Here is a 20,796-nt window from a genome sequence, read left to right as displayed (position 1 = left end):
ACCAACTCTTCCAGAGGCCTTTCTTACTAAGAATGTAATGAAAACATAATAAACACCACTAAAACCTATAAATAGGGTCCAAACTTCATTGAAAAATGTCAGCTTGTGTTTTTGTGATGTTAATTAAATGATCAGGATGTGCCTGCTTTGGGGGCCAGGAGATGGTCCCAATCACAGTATATCCACTACCTGTAGTAGCACTTATCAATCATAATAGTGCTGCAAGTACTCAATAATTAGCATTGACTCAGTCATGAGATGTGGGGTTCGGCTAACCCAAGAAGGCTCTTTTGACCTCAACTGTGCACACATGTGTGATGAGCCTTGGCTTACCAGAGCGTTCTGCTGTTGGTGGCTGGTTAGCTTCCATGTCCAGAGGTTGACTGTTGGCTGATGTGGGATGATGGCTGGACGGCATGAATGAGGAAACAGCTCCATCTGTAATGCATGAGCAGGCTGACCTAGGTGAGTCCTTGGGCAGTGGCAAAAGTGTGGCCATGCAGATGGAGACCTTGGCTGAGAATGTGCCAGACCACTTTTTCACCACAATGACCTAAAGACCTGACAGTGCAGTTTCAGAGGTCTCGTTCCTAGACAACTGACTCCATTCCTCTGTCCTAATGAGGCAGAACATCATGGCAGAAGGGTGTTGCAGAGGAGGGCAGCTCATGTCATGGCACCTGGAAGCAGAGAGAGTGCTCTGCTTATCAGGGACAAAATATAAACCCTAAAGACATGCCCCCAGTTACTCAACTCCTTGAACCATACCCTACCTCCCTGCAGTAACCACCCAGGGAGGTAATCCATCAGTATATTAATACATGATTAGGTTATAACTCCCATAACCCAATCATTTCACCTTGGAATGTTCTTTCATTGCCTCACACATGAGCTTTTGAGGGACACCTCATCTAAACCATAACAGGGCACATTATTACTTGAGGCAAATCCTCTTGGTCCAAGAACATTACAAGGCTAGATAGATATGAAGAATAGGTTCTATCTGTTTAAGTGAGAGAAACTGCCATCACAGGACAAAAGATATAGATAGCTACATAGAGAATAATGAATTGGGGCCTTTTGGTTTTGCCACATGGACTTTAAGATAAGCAAATAGACAACTTGAGGACAGAGTACTAAGTATTTGTTCCCTTGGTCATCATGTCCATCACCTTAATGAAATAACAAGGAAGCCCCTTTACATGATCATCTTTTAAAACAGAAGTCAAAAATATCTGCCCCTCCTCTCCGGGATAACAATCCAATTTTGGAAACACACGTAGGAAAAATTAGCTTGTCTGTTCTCAAAATCTTAAGGAGATCTTAGGACTGAGAGTAAAACTAGGAGGGAAAAAAAGAAAGGGCAAAAAATCTACACGAAAAGTAAAGGGTCTCTTTTAAGCTTGGAAGACAGTTTATTCAGACTGAATTGTTAATAATTTTTAACTTAAAACACCATACGTATGTACCAGATTCAAAGGACACGTGATATCAAGCTCCTTCCAAGCCTCTGTTCAGGAACACACAATTGATTTGTTCTTTGCATAGACTTACAAATTTGGCACTAATCTTTCATTTTGGAGGCCATCAAATTGTGACATTTTAGAATCTTTGCAGTAGACACATATTCTTGGTTTCACATATTCTTTTATATACAGCCCCTTTGTTGCTACCATTTTAAATTTTACATGTGGATAATTAGGAGAAAGAAACTGAAAATTTGCCTTCAACATAATTTTGTCCTCAGTTTAAAAATCACAATTACTGAATTTGTATTAGTGTTCTCTGAGAAAGAGGCAAAATATACAGAAAGATATGTAGAAAGTGATTTATTATGAAAGATTGGGCTTACAAAATTATGAAGGCTAAGAAACCACACTCTGCTGTCTGGAAGCAGAGGAAAGTAGCTCAGGACATGACACCTAGAAGCAGAGAGACAGCGCTCTGCTCAACAAGGACAAAAGGTAGCTCCAAAGACACACCACCTGCTCCAGTCGCACCCTACCTGCCTACAGCTATCACGCAGTTAATCCATATCATGATTAATGCACTGATTTGGTTAATGCTCTCATAATGTAATTGTTTCACCTCTGAACTTCCTTGCACCATCTTCCACAGCTTTTGGGGGACCCCTCGTATCTAAATCATAAGAGATTCTCTGGTTAAGAAATTTTCTGATGCTCCAGTGCCCTTTGGAGATTCACAATACACATGAAATCTGAAGAAAAGTAACTGTCCAAATGCATATCACCTTGTATTTCCAAAGCATTTGACCACAGAACCCTTCTTTATCTTATCAGCATACTACAGTGTACATTTTGGATGTTGAATTACTGTTGTTTTAATGTTGCAAATAATATATATAATAATATATATTTGTTAGTGATCTGTGAAATCTATAAAAAACAGTGAATAATAAAACAATTATCAACATGAATTTAAGATTTTAAAAAGTAGAGTACCATTGGATGATGATGATACATTCTTAGCATTGAAAGTTATACAAAGGTATGAATAAGGATCAAGAAAAATGAAACAAATGGCAATCTTCCCTTAGCCTGGCTTTGTACTTAGTTCAGAAAATGCTTGTATTTCTAGGGAAACATGATTTATCTTTCTAAAAACCATGTCTTCTAGATGGGCAATGTGTAGCAGGCACTGCTAAACCAGACATGAATTATAAAAATAATAAGAGACAGAAATGTCTGTGGCATCCAAAAGTTATTTTCTGATATCCTTTTTGTATGTTTGTTTCTTTGCTTAATTAATTAATAACTGGAATGTCTTGGTTTTGCAAAAACTGGCCAAGCCATTGACTAATCAGAATTTGATTGCCATGTAATGGAGCTATAATTACCATCCACTTTCTGTCTTCCAAAAGCTCTTTTTATTTGAGGGTCTGGCTCTTTTACACAGAGGTAAAAACTCTCATCTTTTTCCTTTAGAAAGCAGTAATATGTTACAGATGGTCACAACTTGTTTGAAATATTTATTTATAAATCTATTCCTTTAGTATTGAGCAAACACAAACTGATTATTACACTCACTTCTTACATTCTGTTGATAACAAAATGAGGAGTCCTGTGGAGCAGATACTGTAAATTTTCCCATGAATGTGAACAGGTCCTCCTGAGATTAGTTATACAGTATCAGTTCTCCTCAGTTTTATCACATATGAATTCATTTATTTTTTTAAATGGAGTTTCTACAGCAGAGCACTAAAGAGAAAATCCATGAATAAGAGCTCCAAAATACAAACAGCAATTGGCCCAGTCTCAAAAACTGTTAGTTAATTTGTGTAATCTCAATCAGTCCTTGAAAGGATTAACACACTTAGGTGTTGAAGTAATCTCAATCAATCATTGCAAGGTTTAACACAATTAGGTGTTGAAGTAGTAAGTTGTGGTCTTTATATCTCTTTCCTTGGTAGCATTTGAAGTCTGATTGGGCTCCCCCAGGGCATGGTGAATATGAATTTATATAAGCCATATTAAGACTTTGTCATGTATGCCTGCTGGTACCCCAACATAACACTAAAGTAATTTATTAATTAAAAAAAAAACTGAGTTTGTCATTTAAAGCAGTAAAAGAGAACAACATTGGCAGAGTTGTTTTTTTTGTTTGTTTATTGTATTTTCTCAGAGGGGAAAGGACTTGATTAGGTTGCAAAAGGGAGATGATGTATTGGTGCATTTGAAATAATTCACTGGGTCAGTCTTGAAGTAGGACAAGGAACTTTATTTGCAGGCAGGTCAAAGGGCAGCGACCAAGTCAACTCTGCACTCTTTGACCCCCACCAGGAGCTAGAGCACATCTTTTAGAGTCCAAAACCACAAGGGAAGTATGTTAAAAACCACAAGCAAAGTAGGAAGTAGTTCAAAATAACCTAGGTCTAATCCAGGTCAGAGTACATTACATGAGAATAAAAGAAATATTTTTTTAGCCACTATGCACTGACAAACAGGGTGAGTTAAGCAGGATATGGGTTATAGAGGTGGGGTTTTCACATGGGAGAAACATTTCTTATATGAAATTGAGTCTTGGGGGAAAAATTGAATTTTTCAAGGCACGTACATTTTGGCCCACAACAATGATATAATGATTTAGGATCAGTAGGCACAGCAAACCGAAGCTTTTCACACAAGGGTTTTGGTGAATCTTAGAGAACACCATTGTTGAATGCTATGTATTAAAGAATTAGTGCTCATATAAATGGGTTTTCCAGAAATTTTCTGAAATGAGCAATAAAGTTATAGTCAAGTCATGAAGATGAAAACAGGAATACCAAACCTATGTTAGTAAAGACAAAGGACTTGCGAAGTCGTGGCAATGCAGGCAAAATGGTGACGATGCTTCTGTTTCTCAGCAGCTTCAGCCCCAGCAGCTGGATAGACATTAACATCTGGAAGCATGATCACACCACAGCATGACTGGGTGTCATGTTTCAGGGGCTCATTTCTACTCACACGGTGTTTTTCCATTCTTTCTGTTGTATGAGCATGTGTTGGGTCATTAGAGGGACAGCAGCTACACAATATGCCCAACCCTGGGACCACAGATCCGGCTGTTGCCACCCAGAGAATACCAAGAAAAGGACTATGACCAGAGCCAGCCAGGAACCACCCAAACTAAACCAGACGAATAGGCTTGGGCTTGGAAGAGAGGGGGTTATTAAGCAAAAGCTCTGAGTGAATCATATCTTTTTTTTTTTAATCCTTGATCTCATTAGTAATAAATATACCAACATGGTCAGGAAGAATGTCAGAACCTCCTTACCTTGAAATGTTCATTATTTTATTTAAAGTAGAACCATTTCTTGCCCAGTATCATGAACCTCAAGAGCCCGTGTCGCTATACCTTTGGTGGTGTTGTCTAAGTCTTCTGGTAATATGTTATGTTGTATGACCAATTCTCCTACCTTTTCAGGTTTCTTATAAAGTATGAAATAGAGAATCTTACAGAGAGAAGAAAGTAGTCGAGAACTCCCCGTAAACAGTTAGGGTTCCCAAGTCAAGGCCCAATTTTTAAACTTCCTGAAATATTACCTAACAACCTCTATCAAGGAAAGTAAACTAATCAACCAAAATCTTATTCTCTGCCCACATAGTAGCAAAAATAAAATACTCATCTTTGGAAGAATACCTGATGATTTGTTTTTGTCAAAATACTGCTATGAAACAGTGTCACACAATTGTCAAACAAGTTTGAACTATTTTCATACCTGTCATCAAGAGTAGTATGGCACCAGACAATGAAAACTAAAGAATTAATATGAGATAGATCAAAAGCAAAGGAGAACTTGTCTGTCTTACTTAAAAGAGCTGCGAACATGAGAAAGCCTCCAAATATAGACTCCTGATCCTAAATTCTATTTCTGTGAAAATTCTGGTACAAAACCTGCTCCCAGGAAATGCCCTTGATTGTTGTCTCAGGAGATAGATGCAGAAACCACCTTTTCTAGATATAGTGTGATGAGGATTTAAGATATCTAATGACCTATCATGTTGTGGACCGACCTAATTGTTGAGTTTTCTCAATTATTTCTTAGTTACTAATCTGGGAAAGTCTGGAAAAGCAGTCTGTTAAAAAAAGAAATTTACCTCCTTGGGATAACTCATGTTCTAGGCAATGAACTTTGACAAAATTGTAACTTCTCTTTGGAAACCTCATGTCCTTTCTGAGCTAAAATAGTAAGCAGGTAAATGGAATCAATATTGGAGCTAATCTTGTCCTTGGAACACCACAAAAGGTCATTCACACATTGGATAAGAATAGAATCACAGGGAAATTTAAGGTTCCTAAAGTCAAGGTTGAGGACTCCTGAAGAGTAAGAGGTTGCCTCAATAATCCCCTTGGCCATAACATTTCAGTATATTGTTGAGTTTTGCAGGAGAAAGCAAATAAATACTATTTAACCAAAAGAGACAATGAAACAAGCAGAGCACAGATTTACTCATAAAATTGAAGCCTCAGGAGTCACCTAAAAGAAAGTAGTACTTGAATTTGATACTACAGAGAAGCAGGGAATAACTACACTGATGTCTTAAAAATATACATACTTTGTTATCTGGATTTTTCCCCTCTCCCCATTTTTAATAGGGATGATCTGAGCATTGTAAGGAGTGGTATGAGGTATCATGAGCTCTTTCTCTGTTAGACTTTTGACTGTTGGTTATAATCTATCCAACCACTGGTTAAGAGGGCATTATATAAGTCTTAGTTGAGGTTTAAATAGAGAAATCTTATCTGTAATGGATTCAGCCCCTCCAAATGCAACATCCATCAATAGAATATTTGCCTACAGAGGTCTGGCCCCTCTTTGAGATCTGCAATGAGTGCTCGATTGAGATACACAGACATTGGAAGATGTTGTTCAAATTAGCTATGCCATTATAACAAATAGGAAGGCTTTTAGGAGTTTCAAGAAAGGCACTATGAGAATGTTTGATCTGACAATCCAATTTGCACCGCAACCAACTCCTTGTGAATTAGTAAGTGTGTGTGTTCATTAAGGAAGAGAACATTTATCTTGGCAGAAGACCCAAGGGTGACCATTTTGCACTGGGACATGAAGAATGTCTGAAGATTATTAGAGTTCCCCACTACCTGAGTGATGGTTCACTCTAAAAGTGAGGTTGCACAAAGAGAGATTTGGGGTGTTGGTGTAGTACCTATATTAATAATAAAGAAAAATTGCAGGTCTTCCCTTTAATTTTTTTAAAAAAAATTTAAATTCATTCTACTTAGTTGTACATGACAGTAGAATCCATTTATACATTTTGATAGATCATACATAAATAGAGTATAATTTCTCATTTTTCTGATTATACATATTGCAGGATTGCATCAGTCATGCAGTCATATATGTACATGAGGTAATAATGTCTGTTTCACTCTACTACCTTTCCTACCCCCATACCCTTTCCCCTCCCTTCACTCCCTTCTACCTAAAATAAAGTAATTCTATTTTTCCCTGTCCCACACCCGCTTATTGTGAATTAGCATCTGCATATTTGGTTTTTTGGGTTTGGTTTATTTTGCTTAGGATGACATTCTCCAACTCTATCCATTTATCAGCAAATGCCATAATTTCATCCTACTTTGAAGCTGAGTAATATTCTATATCTGTCTCTATCTATCTATCTATCTATCCCACATTCTCTTTATCCATTCATCTTTTGAAGGACACCTAGGTTGGTTTCATAGTTTAGCTATTGTGAGTTGAGCTGCTATAAACATTGGTGTAACTGTGTCACTGTAGTATGCGGATTTTAAGTCCTTTGGGTATAAACCAAGAAGTAGGATAACTGGGTAGAATGGTGGTTCCATTCCTTATTTTTCAAATGTCTTTCTGTTAACAGTTAAATTCTCATGTCTTCATTAAAAGACTCCCATCACCAGCATAAAAAGATTATATGTCAGCATCTAGATAGTTTGGGGGGTTTTGTTTTTTTCTGCAAAGTAATAAATTTATGTTGAGTCTTATCCTGGTTTTGTTTTTTCCAAATGTTCAGTAAGATATTGGAGGGTTATTGAAAAGAGCCACTTCTCATTCTCATTTTTTGCTTTCATATTAATTTCTGTATTTCTAACTTGACTATTAATAAATGGTTATCATAGGGAAGGAAAAAGAGATTAACAAGAGGAAAACAAACTGAAATATATATATGTATATATACACACACACACACTCATACACACACACATGCACACACACACAATTTTAGAGATCTCTGAGAGTGCATGGAGTTAAAACACTACCGTTATGTTTTTTACAAGATAAAATGACTCACTTTCATCACCATCATCAAAATACCTAAGAACAACTTAGTGGAGTGAAAGTTTATTTTGGATCATGGCTTCAGAGATTCACTTTATGGTTGACTGACTCAATTGCTCTGGGCCCAAGGTGAGGTGGATCAATTACCACCCAGTAATTAATTCAAATTATTAATCCATCAAATGGATTAATCCACTGATTATGTTACAGATCTCATAATCTAATCATTTCACCTCCTGTACTAACACGGGAGCTTTTGCGGAACACCTCTTATCCAAACCATAATACATACATAATGGAAAAGTTAGGGAAGAGTAACTCTTAACAACTAAAATTTAGGCTTAAATACCATCTTCAAGGAAAACAAAGGATGTAAGCAAGTAGGTTTTGGGAAAGTGACCCAGCAAATTACAGTAAACAAACCTAAGGTTTATAATGCAGATTCAAGTCCATGCCTTCTGAATTAATGAGAGTCATTTGTAATTTAGAGTCATACTTCTCTGCCTGATACAGAAAGGGAGCCATGCTTAAAAGTGGAGGATTAATTCACAAATGCAAATTTCCCCTCTGAAAGGATAACTGACATTCTGTTTTCAGAGCTTCTCCTGTGTTTGCTGTTTCTCAAAATAATCATCTCAAAATAACTGGTATGCTAAAGAGGCATATTCGGGGTGGCATATTCTAGTCTCTAATAGTTATGTTCTTTTGATAGCACAGTCTTGTCCATTCTACAGCCATACAAGCTGGGAGTGTTTTCTGCCTCAGGGTCTTCTCCCACATTTGATCTGAAGGTAGTAGAGAGCCTGCCCTTGCGGTATCAACAGACTCATCTTTTCTTCCTCCTCCCTCCCTCCCTCCCTCCCTCCCTCCCTCTCTCCCTCCCTCCTTCCCTCCCTCCCTCCCTTCCTTCCTTCCTCCCTCCCTCCCTCCCTCCCTCCCTCCCTTCCTTCCTTCCTTCCTTCCTTCCTTCCTTCCTTCCTTCCTTCCTTCCTTCCTTCCTTCCTTCCCCCTTCCTATAAATTGTCATGAAGACCATTATTTATTTATTTATGGTACCAGGGATTGAACCCAGGGGCACTTTAACCACTGAGTCACATCCCCAGCCCTTTTTTATTTTTTATTTTGAGACAGGGCCTTCTGAAGCTGATTTCGAACCTGTGATCCTCCTGCCTCAGCCCCCCTGAGCCACTGGAATTACAGGTGTGCACCACTGTGCCCAGCTACTTACAAATGTTTTTAGGGATCTTTGAGAGCTTGTGGGGTTAAAACATTATTGTTATACTTTTAAAAAGATAAAATGACTCATGCATAAAATGAAAACATTTAAATTTTTAAATTTAATTTCTTAAATTAATGAAAGAACCAATAAGATATAAAAACACATATAGTTGTGTTTGTCAGACTGAAGCAAAAGCAACAAGGTTAGAATTAGAGATTTGCAAGAGAAAGATATAGGTCCATTGGAAGGAAGAAGTGTAGATAAGGAAGAGTAGATATCCAATCCTTTCAAGGAAATTGTAGACTGAAAAAAGACATGAAAATTAATTAGAAGATGATTGGAAACATTCAAAAGCATATTTTTATTGTGTTGAAAATATAGCCTCACAGTTACCATTTTAATCATTTCTAAATGCATAGCTCAGCGGCATTTAACACATTCACCCTGCCTTGCAAGCATCACCACTGTCTATTTCCATGACTTTTAATCACCCCAAACTGAAACTCTTGACACTCTGCACCCATTAAACACCAATGCACCATCCCTCCTTCCTGCAAGACCTAGAAACTACTGTTCTACTTTCTGTCTCTGTGAATTTGCATATTCCAGTCATCTCCTAGAAGTGGAATCACCCAGTATTTGTCCCAGACAGTATCTGGCTTTTTTGACTTGGTACAATGTCTCAAAAGTTCAGCCATGTTGCAACATGTGTTAGAGTTTCTTCTGTTTTAAGACTGGAGAGCATCCCATTGTAAGCAAACGCCACAGTTTGCTTATGGCTTCATCCTTCCATGATTTGGGTAGTTTCTACCTTCTACCTGCTGAGAAGAGAGCAGTCTTCAGTTATGCACCCTGGGCAGATGAGAATCACAGGAGGCTAATTGAATGAAAGATTTATGAGAAATTATCTGTATAAACTCGAGAAGTGGAACTGTGAAAAAGAAAGGAAATGTAACATGGACCAGGAAGTAGCAGTGGGAACATTCAATGTTCCTTTGAGATGGAACTGTCCCTATCACAGAGGGTTCTGGTCTTCAAGCTGAAAGTGACAAGATAAGAAGAAAAAGAAAAGCAACAAACACTGTACCTGGAACCTTAGCCTTCTCTTTCCTTCAGTCTACATAATATCCAGGGAAAACATGGACTAAGAAAGTGTCTGTGTCTGCTTGCTTTGTAATTAAGAATGGAGGACGCAGTTCTGAAGCTTCACCATAGGAGCCAGACCTTCTCTGGAACAAACAATTGACCTGTTCCCTAGTAGGTCTTTCTCTCTGTCTTGCTGAGTCTGACTTATTCCCTCTCTCTCTCTCTCTCTCTCTCTCTCTCTCTCTCTCTCTCTCTCTCTCTCTCATACACACATACACAACTGAAAGTCAAAGGAAAGTTGGATCTGATTCTCTAATTGAGAAAAAAAAATTAAAATTAAAATGCTCATTTTCTGACAACCATACCAACTTGCAACGTGGCCCCCATTTACCTCTAAGTCTCACGGAAAAAAGAAGGAAAAAGAGGATGATTTCTAGGGTCAATGAAGAACTTTGTCTTAAATCTAGGAAGGAGTTTTTCACTGCCAACAAGTGAATTTCACTGCCCTTCCTTGAAGGAGTAACATTCCTGTATATCTGTTTTAGAAACAGCTAGTAAAACACCACAGAGCAGTATAGTCACCTCAGTCTAAGGTCACATTTTCTTGGTGAATTTTAAGAACTAGGTGTATTCTTTGGGGGTTCATGGGGCAATTCCTTTGATAATGTCATTTCTGACAATGTTAAGAAAGAACATGTGCTGAACTACTGAATTCCTACAAATAAGTTGGATTATGGTTGGTACTTAACACCCTTAGAACTTCCTGCCTTCGTACTTCCATGTATGGTTTCCTTAAAGTAAAACCTGTCCTTGACTCTCATAACTGATTGCCTCTTGGCTCTGTAAATATTGGGAGGACACATTCAGTCACCTGTGGATTCTTCTATTGATACTTCTCTGCCACTTCACTACAAATTCATGTAATAATCCTGCCTTTGTTAAACACCCAGGACTGGGTGCAATATAGCTGCTGCTCCAGTCCTCACAGAAGCCTGCAGCACGGCTATTACAGTGCCATTTCGGAGATGAGAGACCTGCTCAGCAAGGACACTTTCTCAGCAGACGAGAGGCAGGCCTGGGCTCTGAACCCACATATACCTCACCCCACATCTGAATTCTCAACTCAAGAAGTAGCCCCTCCAAAGGCAAGAGCTATGCAGATCGTTTAACCCAGGTTAAAACTTCAACACAGCAAGGGTGTCAGGAAGTGAAAACTGTTTCTAGCCAAACTCCAAATTCCTTCTCTGCTCACTACAGACCAGAGGCTTGGATAGCCCAGACTGGGTGCTCCTGGTGCTGTCCCTGACGCCCACATCAAAGACATTCTGGGCATCGAGCCATTTCTTTCTGGTTGGCAGGTGCAGAGGGTAGAGTTAATCATAGCCTTTGGTCCATGTTGTGCTATCCCCCAGCTTGGTAGCAGACCCTGTTTTTATCTGTCTTGTTTTTATCTGTCTGATTACTCTCTTTTGCTGCCATTATATCCACTCCCTTCCTTCTTGCCCTACCACGGAGGCAAACATTTTAATGAGACTGGTGCTACCCTATTTTATGTGTTCTTGAAAACCATAATCGTGTTTCTGTGCAGAAGTTTGGAGGCTGAGGACTCACAGTGAGGCATAAGCCCTGCACTGGAACCCTGAGAGACCCACAGGTGACTCCAGTCCTAGCTCTGCCCCTCCCCAGCCAAAGATATTTCCAAAGCCAGCTACTCTCTGCATGCCTGTCCCTTCTTCGAAATGAGGATCATGCCACCTGCCTTGCCTCTCTACTGGGCTAGTAAACCACCAAATGGGATGATGTAAAAGACATTGCTAAGCTAAAAAAAACATTTAAAGCCGTAAACCACTTAAGGCAATAAAGATTGCATGTTCGGTTTTATCTCAGAACTCATCTGTGCTAAACGAAAAGAGGGGGTTATTTTGACAGGTGTACTCTTTGAAGTTTCCCCATGTGGGAAAGTCTGATTCAAGGCTCTTATGGGCTGATTTCTGTCCCCTCTTAATTTCATGTTGGTGTTCTAATTCCCAATGTGACTGTATTTGGACATAGGGCCAATAAAAAGGTGATAAAAGATAAGTGAGCTCATAATTGTAGGGCTCTAATCCAATTGCATTGGTGTCTTTATAAGACATGAAAGAGACACCAGAAATTTCTCTTACCACATGCATACAGAGAAGAGGCTATGGGAGGACACAGTGTGAAGGTAGCCATCTTTGTCTGCTTTCTACTGCCATCACAGAATACCGCAGACTAGGTAATTTACAAAGAAAAGAAATTTATTTCTTATAGTTTTGGAGGCTGGGAAGTCCAATATCAAGGTGCTGGTATCTTACTTTCATGTTGCATTACACTATTGCAGAAAGTAGAAGGATAAGTGTACATTTGTGCAAGAGAGAGAAGAGAGAGAGAGGGAGAGGGAGGGGGAGACCATAGGGGATGAACTTAATTTTTCACCAGGAACCCACTCTCTAGATAATTAACAAAGCCATTTCCTTGATAAGGGCAAAAATGCCCTCATAACCTAGTCATCTTTTAAGCATCTACTTCCTAATATCATCGAAATGCAACCAAATTTCAATGGGAGTCTTGGTGGGACCGTCCACAAGCCAGGAAGAGAGGTCCCACAGGAGACCAACGGTGATGGCATCTTAGTCTTGGGCCTCCAGTTCCAGAATGGAAAGAAGCACCTCCAGGCTGCGATACTTTGCTTTTGTGGTTCAGAAGACTAAAACATAGACACTCATCAAGCATGTATGATTTATACCCAAAGAAAAGACCCTTAAAGGTCTGAATTCTAAACCTTAGATGTTTCAGACAAGCTAGAATTATAAGGTACTCTCTGTATGAAGTTAATTTGCATCTTATTTAACTTCACCTGTGCTGGGAGGCACTTTTGGAAGGAAGTCAGAAATCAGGGTGGCCACTACTGCTCCATGTCATAGCAGAGTGGGGAGGTATCCAGGAGGGAACATTTGTAGTAAGACCCAGTGACTCAGGAGTTGTCTCCCCTAGAAAATGTACTCTGCAACAATAATACATTTCCAGAGAATCTATTCCAATGCTACTAATGGCATTGGTGGACACAAATTTCATTTCTGGGGTTGCCCATTGAATTGGTAAAAAGTAGCTAATATTATTAGATAAACATCTGGCACTGGAATTTCTCTTAAGAAGAGAACTGTTTTTGTGTTTGGAAACATACCACAGTAGAACTTGGAGAAAGCCAATGACATGTCATGGGCTCCAGGAAGGAGACAGAGGGAGAGTTATGTCCATTATTTTGGAAAGGGAATGGAGAGGAAGGAGATAGAAACCAATAGTTTGATGAGAGAAAAGGTTTCCTTAGAATTCTCACATCTCCAGTAAAGTTAATGTATCTGTGCATGAGGTCAGTACATTATTATAAACTCAAGAGAGAGGGGAGGCTTGTTACCTGGAAGTGACTAAGGCCACTCACCTGGACACAGCAGTGGAGACAAGGTGTTCTGGGCAAGCTACCTATCAAGAACTGGGAGAATTCATGGTGAGGTCTTTTCCAAATTGAGCATTTGAGTTAAATTGACCTGTAAGGAACCTGGAGCACATTCAAATTACATGAATAGAAGGAGAGAACCAAGTGGCTCCAATTTCTTAAACCTCTGGATGGACTTTGGAAGAATGTCTGGGTTAAAATATCTCCATTACAACCTAAGCCACTCTCTCACCCTCCCACTTGCACCTGGTCAGCTTCCCAGGAAATAAGTCTAGGAGAGGTGAGGTGAGGAAAGGGAACCATGCCAGGCTGTTAAAAGGGAAGTCAAGAATGTCGTAGAGATGTGGGAAATAACTGCATAGGATACATGAATTGCAGATGGCAGCCATTGAGCTGGACAGGCATGCTGTGCCCATCAGTGGTCAGGTCAAATACATTCTGAAAGCTTCAACTGGTTTATAGGTGAAGAGTTAAGGAACTCCTCATTCTGTCCCATGACAGTAAGCATAGACACAAATTCTTGCAATATTTTTAGATGTATTGGAGGCCACTTGGCCACAGGTATGAGTCTGAGATGAAGCAACATGTTCCCTTCCTTCATTCTTTGCTGGCAGCAATTTTCTGAAGCTGAAGTTTTGACAACAATGGAAAACTGTATAAAGGGCACGTTTTTTAAATGGCTTTATCATTTTCGACTTTGGAAAAATAGAATTAGAAAGAATTGAGAGGGCACGGAATGATCAATTTTGCACTGAGCTACCAAGGGCAGAGCCAATCTCTCTGACTACTGACTACACTATTTTTCATGTTTCTTCTGGTGCCTGGTGTTGACCAGTTTTATAATCAATAAGAGGAGGACAGAGAGGCAAGCAATGTCTTGGTTAAGACACCTCTCCTTCGCCTCTAATCTCTTCAGCCCTTGCTGCAAGGGGAAAAAAATAGTTCTGACCTATTTCTTTCCAAGAGTAATTATAGCCCCTATCAATTTTCTAAAAAAAAAAAAAAAAAAAAAAAAATAGATGTGAAAACTTGAAAGAGCAAGACCTGGGGTTGAATAAGAATGTCACTTCCCCTCCCCGGCTTCGCGTTCCTCTTAACTGTAATGAACACATCCCCTTGGAGGCAGAAACCTAAGACTAATTGTGACAGACATGGAGATCAAACAATTCAGGTTCATTGCTACAGAAGTGTTGTGATTCCATTTCAGTGGATAGGCGGTGCCTGGGGAGTCTTCTCATTTGGTTATATTCTCATCTCCTTTGCTAAATTTGCTTAATTGGAAATTAGAATCTATGGTGTGGGAATAAGGATGTTCTTCTTCCTCTCTAGGCATCACCTGGTACGTCCTTTCCGTAGTGTTCTTTCTTGAAAAGATAGAGGGACTAGAGGACAGAATCCTTCCCTGGGGGTGAACTGATACAATCAGCCGTGTTTTCTGCACATACATACACCGTGAATACATGCAGAAACCTTTGAAGATGTTGATGTGGAACTAGCCAGAAAGAACATTCTGGAAACTGGTCCCTTTCTATTGATGTTGTAGCTCATATTAAAAGACACATTTCTGAGTAGAGTTGATTACCAAGCTATGGAACATCTCCTGATGGCAGAGAAGACAAAAGGGAGAAAGGACCTGAGAGTGGGTGTCTCACAGGCACAATGTTGAAGGACCCTCCCAAGAGGGCTGGGTGAGGAAGAGTCCAGATAAGAGCAGGACACATGGGAGAAAGCCCATGAGTGGCCTGCCTGTCCTGATTCCTGATGCTCTTGAGATATCTACTATACACCTGAGACTGATAAGACCAGAGATGTCCAGATGTGTGAAAGCCCGATCATGCTGGGATGTGAAAACTTTGTTGAAAACATGAGGAAAAGTACAGCATAGCAAATACCATTCAGGTGAAACAAAATCAAGCATTTGAAAGCAGAAAAATTATCCCTAAAAACACAGCTCACCCCCTACAGGATCAAAAACCAGTTTTCCCACATACAGATGGCATGAGATGGCACCAGGAGTTGCAGGGTGACAGACAGTGACAATTTTTAGAAATATTTACTCTGGTTTGCCAGCAAGAAACAACCCGCTGCTTTCTGGAAACTCATGGAGTTCAAGGTCAGCCTGTTGTGCTCGGAAGAATCATTGGTAGAAATCCCTGCTTGTTAGCTGACACAAAAGACAGAAACCTTCAAACGAGGAGACGCACAGTTGGGCATTGTGCATCTGCTTTGATAGACATTCAGGAAAACAGCACTGCCCAGGGTGTGGAATAAAGCCTGCTTGACTTTGACCATGGGACTCCTCGGAGCCTGACATTTCAGCATCCCGGCCAGAGTTGGAGAATAAACCCGTGGCTTTTAATCATGTGTGGAAATCTGGCAAGGCTGTTGGTGGCTATTTTTAAAAATCATGAGTTTAAAATAACCCAAGTGGTTCTCAGAAAATGGGCTGTCTCTGCTGCCACAGAAAGCTGAGAAGTGAAGGAAGTCCTTCTGGAAGCACCCAGCAGAGGCTGGGCTGGACCTCAGAGACAGCATGCCAAGACATCCATAAAGCTCACGGAGCGAGTGTGATTGTGAGGTCAGCCTTCGGGGGGCCGGAAAAGCTACATACAGGGCAAGCTGTGAGGACAGTGGAGCTGCTGGGGCCCCAGCCTGGGCAGCATGACCCTTCTGCAATCCTTGGGTGTGTACTGCTGGTTCTCACCTACCAAACGTGCCTGGATTTCCTACATGCTGTAGGGACCCAGTGACCAGTTCGAGTCCAGAAAGGCTTCTTTTCTGTGGTGCTACAGAACCTCTACTTCTCTAGTGGGAGCTGCATTGTGTCTCTCCCACAGATCTACCCACTGAAGTCCTAAGACCCACTAGTACCTCAGCATGTGACTGTATTTGGAAACAGGCCTTTTAAAAGGTGGTCAAGGTAACATGAGGATGTTTGGGTGACTAATTCAGTCTGACAGGTGTCCTTGTAAGAACCTCTTGGACATGTGAGGAGACATAGAGGTGTGTCTGTGCACAGATGAAAAGCTAGGTGAAGGGCAGCCACCTGCAAGCCAAGGAGAGAGGCTGCAGAGGATGTTCACCAATCCTGCTGTCCTCTTCCAACCTCCCGAACTATGAGAAAATAAATTCCTGTTGTCGAATTCTCCAGTCTGTGGTACTGCATTATGGCAGTCCTGAAAAATGAATTTATTCCCTTTTAAAGACCTTTATTTCCTCCTCTTTCTCCTTTCTGTTTATTCTCTTCCATATGAAAAATCAATTTAAAGTAAACCTCTCCAACTTGTTTACACCAAAGTATAAATGATAAACAGACCTTGAAATGCCCCCGTTCCCTCAGCAGTGACACCATTTGAATTTAACCTGATCCCTGCCATGAGTGCCAGGAGCAAAGACCTCAGTGAATGGTCAGACTCCAGGGAGAAATGGGTGATCAGTGGTCCCTGAACACCAGCCCCACCTCAGCACACAGACTGGGAAACTGTCCTTGGTTTCCTAGCACACTGGGGACAAAGTATCAGGCCTGCGTGTGGCATGGCAGGACTCCCTCTTTGAAAGCTTCCCTTTATCATGAGAAATTCCAGTGTTCCTGGTATGGTTTAGATGTGGTGTCCCCCAAAAGCTCATGTGTGAGGGAACGCGAGAAGGTTTAGAGGAGAAATGATTGGATTTTAAGAGCCTTAACTCAATCAGTGAATTAATCCCTGATTAACTGAGTGGTAACTGAAGGCAGGTGGGGTGTGGCTGGAGGAGGTGGGAATTGGGGTGTGGTTTTGGGGTATATATTTGTGGTGGGCAGAGTCTCTTCTCTCTCTGCTTCCTGATCATCATGTGAGCTGCTTTTCTCTGTCATATTCTTCCACCATGTTGTTCTGCCTTACCCCGACCCAGAGGTATGGAACCTGCTGTCTGTGGATTGAGACCTCTGAATCTGTGAGCCCCCAAATAAACTCTTCCTCCTCTACAGTTGTTCTGGTCATGTCTTTTAGTCACAGAAGCAAAAAGCTGACTAAAACATTCCTCAACATCCCCACTATCTCCATTACAAGGAATTTTTTTAGAAGAAAGGAAAATGCCCACTCTAAGGAAATGGGAACCCCAGTTTAAATAGGGTCGAACATGAACAAGCTTTTTTGTCTGTGTTGTAGTGCTGGGAACTGACCCAAGGCCTCCTGCTGAGCACATGCTTGATCACTGAGCTGCCCCCTGCTACGCCCCACCCCCACCCACCTTTTTCTTTCTTTCTTTTTTTTAATCGTGCATGGTGTTGAGTCCTGGAGGAGAAACTGCTTCAGGTTGACTGGATGGTTCTGGCTGCTCGCTCCCTCCTTCCTGTCTGTGGTGTCAGCTTCCTTCTTGGACATGCCAGCAACCAGAATAAAAGGAAGATGTCTTCTTATAACTTTTTCTGAGGAGCAAGAAACTTCTCAGAAGAACCCTGAGGGATTTCTCTCCTCTTCTCAGTTTCTGCAGGTAAACCAGGGTGCAGGTGAGAATAGACACCAGGCAGCAACCAACAATGTCCACTGTGTTGGGCTCAGCTTTAGGTTATTGCCATTTTTGAGGATTGAGCACAACCATGAGTGACAATAGGAAGTGAAGCATTGATTGAGGCCTTGGGGTGGCGAGGAGTTTACGGCCACCTCCAACTAAGGGCCTAATGGCAGGAAGACAGACAATTGTCATATGAACACAGGTCTGTGCCTACAGACTCAAGGCAGCCTCATGACCCAGCTGCCCGAAGGGCTTTCGTCTCAGTGACTAAGCTGCTTCTCTTTTTATCTTTATTTTTTATTCCTCTCACTACCTATCCACTGTCTAATTCTTGTTTACTTCCCTATCTGTATTAGTCTGTTTGTGCTACTATCATAAAATAGTTGAGACTGGGTGATTTATGAACTACAGAAGGTGTTTCTTCTTCATTCTGGAGGCTAAGAAGTCAAGATCAAGGCACTGGTATGTTTGGTGTCTGGCAAAGTCCTATTTCTCATAAATAATGCTGCCTGGGTGTCCTCATATGGTGGAATGGATGGGAAGTCACAAAAAAGATACAGATGAATGCTATATCCTCACATGGCAGAGAAGTGAAAGAGAATGAACCCATTCTCTCAAGTCCTTTTTTAAGAGTTCTGCTTTAGTTAGCTCCACGAGATTATAACAAAACACCTAATGCAATTAATTTATAAAGAGAAAAGATTTACTTAGCTCATGGGTCTGGGTTACAACTCAAGATTGGGTAGCCCCAAGCTTAGGGCCTCTGATAAGGACAGCACATCATGACAGGAGATCTTGTAAGGAAACCACTCCCCTCTCCAATAAGAATACAGAGAAAGAGAATGGTCCCATAACCCTCTTTGGTGGTACATCCTCAATGACCTAAGAAACCCCTTTAGGGCTCCACCTCCTAAAAATCCCCAGTATCTCCTAGTAGCTCCATCATGGGGACCAAGTCTTTAGCACATGGGCCTTTGGGGGACATTCAATATCCAAATAACAGCAGATATTAATCCCATCCCCAAAAGGTATGCCTTCATGACTCAGTCACCTCCTAAAGGTCTCACATCTTAAAATGATGATGCTGGTGATTTAATCTTAACATATGAATTTTGGGGAGCACGTTGAGACCACAGCGTCCTTCAGGTTCCACAGTCAGTCTGCACGATCTGCCTGGGCAGCACTGTTTGCTCTGTGTCACTAGAGTGGGCCTGCCAAGGCTTCAGTTAGTTTACCCTTAGGTCAGAAGCCCATCTCCAGCCCAGTCAGTGTTTACCTCTCCCTCATCCCAAGACTCAAGACAGAGCAGGAATACTGGCATATTCATACAGTTATTAACTCTCTCTCACACCAAGAGTATGTCGAGGTTTAAATTTCCTTAAATGTGGCAAAACACATACACACATACATACACACAAGAAAAGGGTGTTTAAGTCCAAATAAAAACTAAAGTCTGAAATCATCATCTTTTTAAATAATGTGCATGTTCTCTTTAGCATGTGAGAAGGGAGAAAAGTGCCAGGACAGGACAAAAAACAAAATTGAGTTTCTAGTTTACTTATCAGACTCAATAGAGTTTCAGGTACTGCAATATTAAGCCAGATTGGGATATTTAGGGATGGTAACTATGTCTCTAAGTCCAACATATCTACTGTTATCTAAGAGTTGTTCTTTCAAATGCCATCATAGAATACAGAAGAGAGGAATCATGACAGAAATTCACAAAATCCTCATCCATGTGTGTTCCTAAAAATACTCAGATGGGCTTTCGCTCTGCTCAGAGCCAGGATAAGGAACTGAGGATGAGGAACTGAGGTTCTCCTCTCTCTCTCTCTCTCTCTCTCTCTCTCTCTCTCTCTCTCTCTCTCTCTCTCTCTCTCTCTCTCCCTTCTGTCTGCCTCATGGAAAAATCCAAACAGGAAATGGAAACTGAAAATACAATATCATCATCATACATCTGTTCTTTCCCAAGGTATTTACTGAGAGTTTGTTGTTGCATGGACAAAATTTTTGACAAGATTTCATATCTTGCCTAACTACATAGATGAGATACCTGTAGAGAAGTTTGCATATACAAGAATGGGGAAAAAGTATTGTTATGGTTTGAATGAGAGATGTCCCCCAAAAGCTCACATGTGGGACAATGCAGGAGGGTTCAGAGGAGATTGAGTTGTAAAAGTCTTAACCCAATCAGTGAATTAATCCCTGATGGGATTAATTGAAGTGGTAGGGTTTGGCTGGAGGAGCGGGCATTGGGACATGGCTATGGGGTATATATTCCGTACTTGGAGAGTGGAGACTCTCTCTCTGCTTCCTGATGATGCAAGCTGCTTTTCTCTGCTACACTCTTCTGCCATGATGTCCTATCTCACCTGGAACCCCAAAGGAATGGAACCAGCCTCCTATGGACTAAGACCTCTGAAACCATGAGCCCTCAAATAAACTCTTCCTCCTCTACAGCTGTGCTGGTCGGGTCCCTTAGTTACAGCAGGGAAATAACTGACTAAAACAAGTACGTATATAGTGGAGAAAAACAGGCTGTAGGAATTCATGAGCAGGTGTGACTGGAGGTGACAGCGAGAGATTTTTCAAAGAGAAAAAGGGTAGTAAACTCATCTCATTTTATTGTTTTGTAGCCTTCCTGATTGTTTCATATCTCTTCTCTCCTGGCTGGATTATAAGCAGAGACAGGAATTATACATGCTGGTTCTCTGCAATGAATGTAATATTTTGAAAATATTA

This window comes from Sciurus vulgaris (assembly GCF_902686455.1).
Source record: "Sciurus vulgaris genome assembly, chromosome: 7".
NCBI lineage: Eukaryota > Metazoa > Chordata > Mammalia > Rodentia > Sciuridae > Sciurus > Sciurus vulgaris.
The sequence above is the reverse complement of the archived record's forward strand: the minus strand, read 5'-3'. Positions refer to the sequence as shown.